The following is a 6,000-nucleotide window of genomic DNA, read 5'->3' as shown; positions in this document are numbered from 1 at the left end:
ACCGGAAAAATTTATTGTGAAATTCCAAGCTTTGGGAACAGTAAAACGCAAAATAGTCCAGGATTGAAATGTATTTTCAAACTTTGTTGACACTGTGAGGAATAGCATATTAAACCTGCTGCCTACTGTCCTATATTTCAGTCCAAGGATTCCATTCCGCAATCGATACAACGTTTCTAATGAACCTTTCAGGTCAACCGTTGTAGCATCCTGCTTAAATGTAATGTCGTTACGCCTCCCTTCTTTCAGTATCAATATCTCCCTAGTTGCCTGTTCTTGTGATTTATTCCTCCTTCACCATCTAATGACATTGCAGGATGGAGAACATTCAATAGGAAACTTCCCTAGGTTGTTCTAAAAAAACCTTAAAAAACGCTTGAAGAAGAGGTTAAAAATTAACATCTTTGAGAGTATTTTCTTCATACAGTGCCAGTGCTGGTTCATGGAAAATGTATGGCTATGGAGTATGATAGTTACTTATATTGTGACAGTGATGAGCGATTTCGTGGAGAGAACGGTGCCACAGAGCTGTGTGTTCGAACTAAACTGTGAGTACAGACTGTATGAAGTGGAAAACCACTACGCAAGTTAACTTGTAAATAACTGACTTGACTTATGTCTTATCCACCACCCCTTCCTTTCGGGGCAAAGGGCTGCAAGAAATTGAAATTAACTTTCAATCTATTGGATCGTGTTCCGTACGTGTTGAAGAGATATTAAGTACAGAACAGAAATGGCCAACCGGACACCAGTGGGATCCTAACCCACAACCTCCTGATATCGCGCCGGTTGCTCTACCAATTGAGCTATGGTGACCTAGGTTATTTTTGGTCTGTTGGAAAGGATCTAAGCTACAGATCTGGCACTAGTGCCATGACACTGTAGAGTGCGTGCTAGTCGCCCGTTGTAGGCCAATTTTCTTGACCTCATTGTAATCGAAATTAACTTTCATCCTACTATGTCGTGCTCCGTACATAAAGTACGTGTTGAAGAGATGTTAAGTACAAAACAGAAATACCCAACCGGACACCAGTTAATTTCGTTTACAATGCCGTCGGGAAAATTCAATTTTCATTGGCTGCGAGAAAGTTCCTCCTCTTGTCTCGTATCCTGACTTGTGTCCGCAGATCTGCCCAGGATTTTTCCACCTCCCTCATGTCTACCCCCACGCTCCTTAAACCTGAGATGTCGAAATGGTTGTTGATCGCCTCTGATCTGACCTGCTTCAATTTTCCTGTCTGCCACAGGTTTCTTATGTTCCTGTCAAAAATGCCGAAAATTTCAGGTTTTTTCGTCAGGATGGTTTATTTTCTGTCTTTCAGTTTAGGTAGTAATGTTTTCTCTGGAGCGTGAGTTATTGGTCTTCAGTCCCCATAGCACAGTGGAGAGACTGCCTCCTCCATGCGTCATTGCCCACCTTCTGGTTGCTTTACGGTCGGTTTGATGTTCACAGCTAGGCCCTGAAACGGATGGTGGTTCTTTACATGAAGTCCCATGGGGATTTAACCATTCTCCCCCCTTCCTTTCTCAACCAGTCTTGCGACCGGCTATGGCAGAGTTATTTTAATAAATTCAATAGATAGAAAAAGATGCTACATCTTTTAGTTGCCATTTCATTTTAACGACCCTGACAACCCATCACAATACTGCAAGAAAACGATTTATTTCATATCAGTTATTAAAGTATATTACTTGTATTATTGAAATGACTGAGTGAATTGGCCGTGCGGATAGGGGCGCGCAGATGTTGACATGCATTCGGGAGATAATGGGTTCGAACCCTACTCTCGGCAGTCCTCAAGAAGTTTTTCTGTGGTTTCCCATTTTCACGCTAGACAAATGCAGACCACGGATGAATCCTTCGAACTCCTAGCCCTTTCCTATCCCATTGTCGCCATAAAAGCTAGCTGTGTCCGTGCGACGTAAAGCAAGTTGTAATATATATTATTGAAATGTCACAGACTCTTATAGACTCTGGTCTTGATCTACCTAGTATTCCCCATTTTCGAACATATTATGAATTCCCTTGCCCACTTTCTCCAGACATTTTCTCGTAAGCAGTTTAAGAAGTTTGAAAATTTGGACTTATCTTGCTGATTACGGGACGAATATTCACCCTAGTTAACCCGCGGTTACTCGCATGGTGAGCGCGGCGCTCACCTTCGTACTATATTGCTTCTTGTTGGAATGTTACAAGACCTCCACCTTTGAAAGTCCCTGTACCTTTGTTCCAGATTATTATGAAGGGAATGTGTCAGTCATTTTCATTATCTTTGAAAACAAACACCCGCAATTCATTATTAGGCACGGCAGTGTATGTTTGGTGAGCGGTGCGCTCAGTAGCGAGGAACTGTGCTACTTATATTTCGCTCATTGTAATAAGTCAGGGTTTGTTTTCTGCTTGTGTTTAATGCGAAATGTTTATACTGTGGCTGTTGTTAGACAATACTTACAGGTTATTGTGGCATCCAGTGATCAGATACTTTCGTGGTTGTGTGAAACGAAGGAGGAAAGGTCTTGAACATCGAGACTGATGGTAATGAAACAGATGAGGTTTACGAAAGTAATCATAACTCTGTTTCAGAGTGTCTGCACGTTCTGGGGAAGGAGAGGAACTTTCGTTTATAGCAAACTGTGACATCAATGTACATAGCTTGTTTCACGGCTGGATGCCCTTCCTGACGCCAACCTCTATTGAAGAGCTAATAAAGATGAAATAAATGATGGTGAACAAAGTTGGCTAAATAGGTGAAAGGAATCGGCTGTAGTCCATGAATAAAAACTGCCCCACCATTTGCCTGGAAGCCTAAACAGAAAACCATTCTCAGGACAGCTAACGGTGGGGATCGAACTCGCGCGTCTCCCGAATGTACAGCTTTTCTCCATAGCCACTCCACTCGGCGGTGTTCTTAAATAAATAACTATCTCAAATTAACATATTAAGAATACCTGAATCCTTATATGGGCATATTATAGCCTTCAAACATAAAGGTGAGCGCTGCGCTCACCAGCGAGTAACGGCGCACGTAAGGACCTAGCGAGTAATGCCGGGTTAAAGGGTTCGTTTCCACTCCATCAATTTTATTTCACTGATAAAATACTCATCACTGAGTATGAAGTAACGTTCTACTACTCTATAATTGATTTTCATTATTTACATTAGAGTTCAAACCTATTCATGTTAATTACATTGCGTCAAATGCCGAAATTAAATTACATAATCAAAGTTTAATTAATGGAGAACTTACACAATGTGATTTGTTTACCAACGTGGTTAATGCTGTCTGCTTTACCTCGTTTTACTCATCATCATTAAACTATCAAAAGAACTTGGGCTAGTGGATTGTGTTTGAATCGACATGGCTAGTTTTCCAGTTTGTTGGCGTGACAAACAAGCAGCTTCCTTTATTTCAATACTTTTTTTTTAAATTTTGCAGCATGCCACCCGTTAATACTGAACTTTTAATAACTAGGGATTTTAGACCCATGCATGTTTCGTTGTATAGAACTGTACTAACCGGGCACTCTATCCTCCACAGCTCGGTCAACAGCTGTCATAGATAGCCTAAGTGTCATTGAAGAGGCATACTAGGGAAATGGAGAGTGAGGTAGTTTCCCATTGCTTTCCTCACTGAGCCAGAAGTTTCTATTACATATCAGTCTGCCAAGCCCACTGAAATTCATGAACCAACCGACACTATGAGCGAAATTTTCACATCATTCATAACAAGGACTGGCTGCATTTACTAGCATCGCTCATACCCCGGTCACTTTCATATGAGATGAGACCGAGGCAGGTTAATGAAAGTAACAAATTTATTCTAGTCCACACCAGAAGAGTATTGTAAACACTTCATCTCGCCAGCAAAGGCATACCAGCATTTAAAAAAATCGTGCATAAATTCCTGTGTAAATTATCTCACCACTGCAGACTGAATTTCGTGCAGATTGTAGGTACAATTCTTCTTTCTTGGTTTGGACAATTCAACACTATCGAATACCTTTTCTAGATCTACGAATGAGAAATGTATGGAGCCAAATAATAACAAATTTAAGAACGAAATATTTTGCTACCGATATGTAAAAGTAAGTATTCTTTCCTTCACATGAACGCGTCAGTTCACTGTGATTAGTGAGTTAAAGATGAAAAAATCTTTCTAAACGCTTTCGTCTCGCTCGTTACCTCAAAAGGCTCTGCTATAAGTTTAGACTGAAAATAATGATCTGACTTCCTCATTATCACCTGCTGTAGTGTGAGATATTGACACCAGAGGGCTTTGTGGTTTTATCAGCTGAACTAGTACTGGTGACTGTGTGTCTTCTTCATTAACCACGGTCTGGTGCGGATTAAGTGGCACTCGACAGCTGACGAGCAACAGCCGCACCACTCTGATCAAGGTACGTGGCTCAAGTTTTTTCCTACACGAAGAAGTCATTATTTTCTTTTCTAGAAATGTCCATTTCTTTCACTCTTGATTCATACGTATAACACAGTTGTGGAAAGCTCAAATGCCACCAAGCCTGGAAGTTCAGGGAGGTGACGTACGAAAGGGTGGTCCAGGGAGTAGACACCCTCCAAATGTCTTTATTCGATAATTGCAATCATAGGATAATGAGATAAATAAAATATCTAGTATTTGACATATTCAAGCCTATCGTGGATTTACAAGCAAAACCCGTGTAGACAGTTTTTTAAGTTTTCACTCTGCAATATATGATTAGCTTTTCTGCTTTGCTCATTGAAGGTATCAATTAAGGTCATTTAGTTTACTGAATTGTCTAATACTTTTTATGACATAAATATGTCTTACGGCTGCTTGTCATCTGAAAGTATGCTTCTCGAGATTATCAGTAGGCCTACAATGTGTGACGCGGTGCTACCTAGCAACCGTGAAAACTGTGATGTGAAATATTGATTGGATGGCCATGACTGAGAAGCATTCAGAGAACTTATTCTTCACATAGGCCACATCTCATCACTCTAGAGAACTGATTATTTAATTCGTGTTATTTTCATAGGCCCTGAGTCGGTTTCCCTCTTTACGAGGCACTCAATCCTACACTTGTCTACTCTAAATTCCAAACAGATGGCTCTCAAGAACGATTCTTTTGAAGCAAATAAATTAATAGTTATCAATTTGAGTTTCATTCATTAAAAGAAATATTTATGATCATTCGATTTTCCCAAAGGAACACTCGACACCATATTTTTTGCTAGGTCTCAGGTGAGAAATATCATTCAGGTCAAATACGAGTGCAGTCATACCGTTTCAACTACACAGCACTATTCTAAATTCTCTTATATTCTTATTTTGACCTGCTCCTTGGATAAATCGTCAATGTTAAGCCTTTGTATAAGAGGGTCCCTGGATCAGTTCCCTCCCGTTTTCGGAGAATTTAATAAGGTCTAGTCCATTAGTCTGGCTTGGGGACTAGCTAGTTGTATATGCCCCAACACTCTACTCTTCCTATTCACACAACACAGCATCACACCACCAATCACCACAGAAGCGTCCGACTCGTTTGCTGAACGGTCAGCGTAGTGGCCTTCGGTTCAGAGGGTCCCGGGTTCGATTCCCGGCCGGGTCGGGGATTTTAACCTTAATTGGTTAATTCCTACGGCAGGAGGGCTGGGTATATGTGTTGTATTCATCATCATTTCATTCTCATCACGACGCGCAGGTCGTCTACGGGCGTCAAATAGAAAGACCTGCACCTGGCGAGCCGAACCCGTCCTGGGATATCCCGGCACTAAAAGCCATACGACATTTCATTATACCACAGAAGCACGGAATAGTGAATATGTCCTTCCACGAAGGGTTAGCGTCAGGAACAGCACTCAGCTGCAAAACAAGGTTAATTCCACATGGCGCCACACCCGCGTGACCCCTCCAACGGGTGGGAAAAGCCATAGAAGAATACTAAGAAAAGGGGTATTCTTATTCTGAGAGCATGTATTGGAAATACAATACTGTGGGAACCTCTACACCTCCTCTCAGA

The 6,000-nt window shown here is 41.3% G+C and overlaps 1 protein-coding gene across 1 annotated transcript in view; it reads left to right on the top strand.

The window, feature by feature from the left end:
• Positions 1 to 4,311: 4,311 nt before the first annotated feature.
• Positions 4,312 to 6,000, top strand: part of LOC136881601 (neuroendocrine convertase 1) — a 313,703-nt gene continuing 312,014 nt past the window's right edge. Inside the window, exon 1 of the mRNA XM_067154163.2 lies at positions 4,312 to 4,398. The gene's annotated coding sequence lies outside the window, so the exon portion shown is untranslated. The remainder of the gene's footprint in view (positions 4,399 to 6,000) is intronic.

This window comes from Anabrus simplex, chromosome 1, assembly GCF_040414725.1.
Source record: "Anabrus simplex isolate iqAnaSimp1 chromosome 1, ASM4041472v1, whole genome shotgun sequence".
NCBI classification, from domain to species: Eukaryota; Metazoa; Arthropoda; class Insecta; order Orthoptera; family Tettigoniidae; genus Anabrus; species Anabrus simplex.
This window is presented reverse-complemented; position numbering and strand designations above follow the sequence as displayed.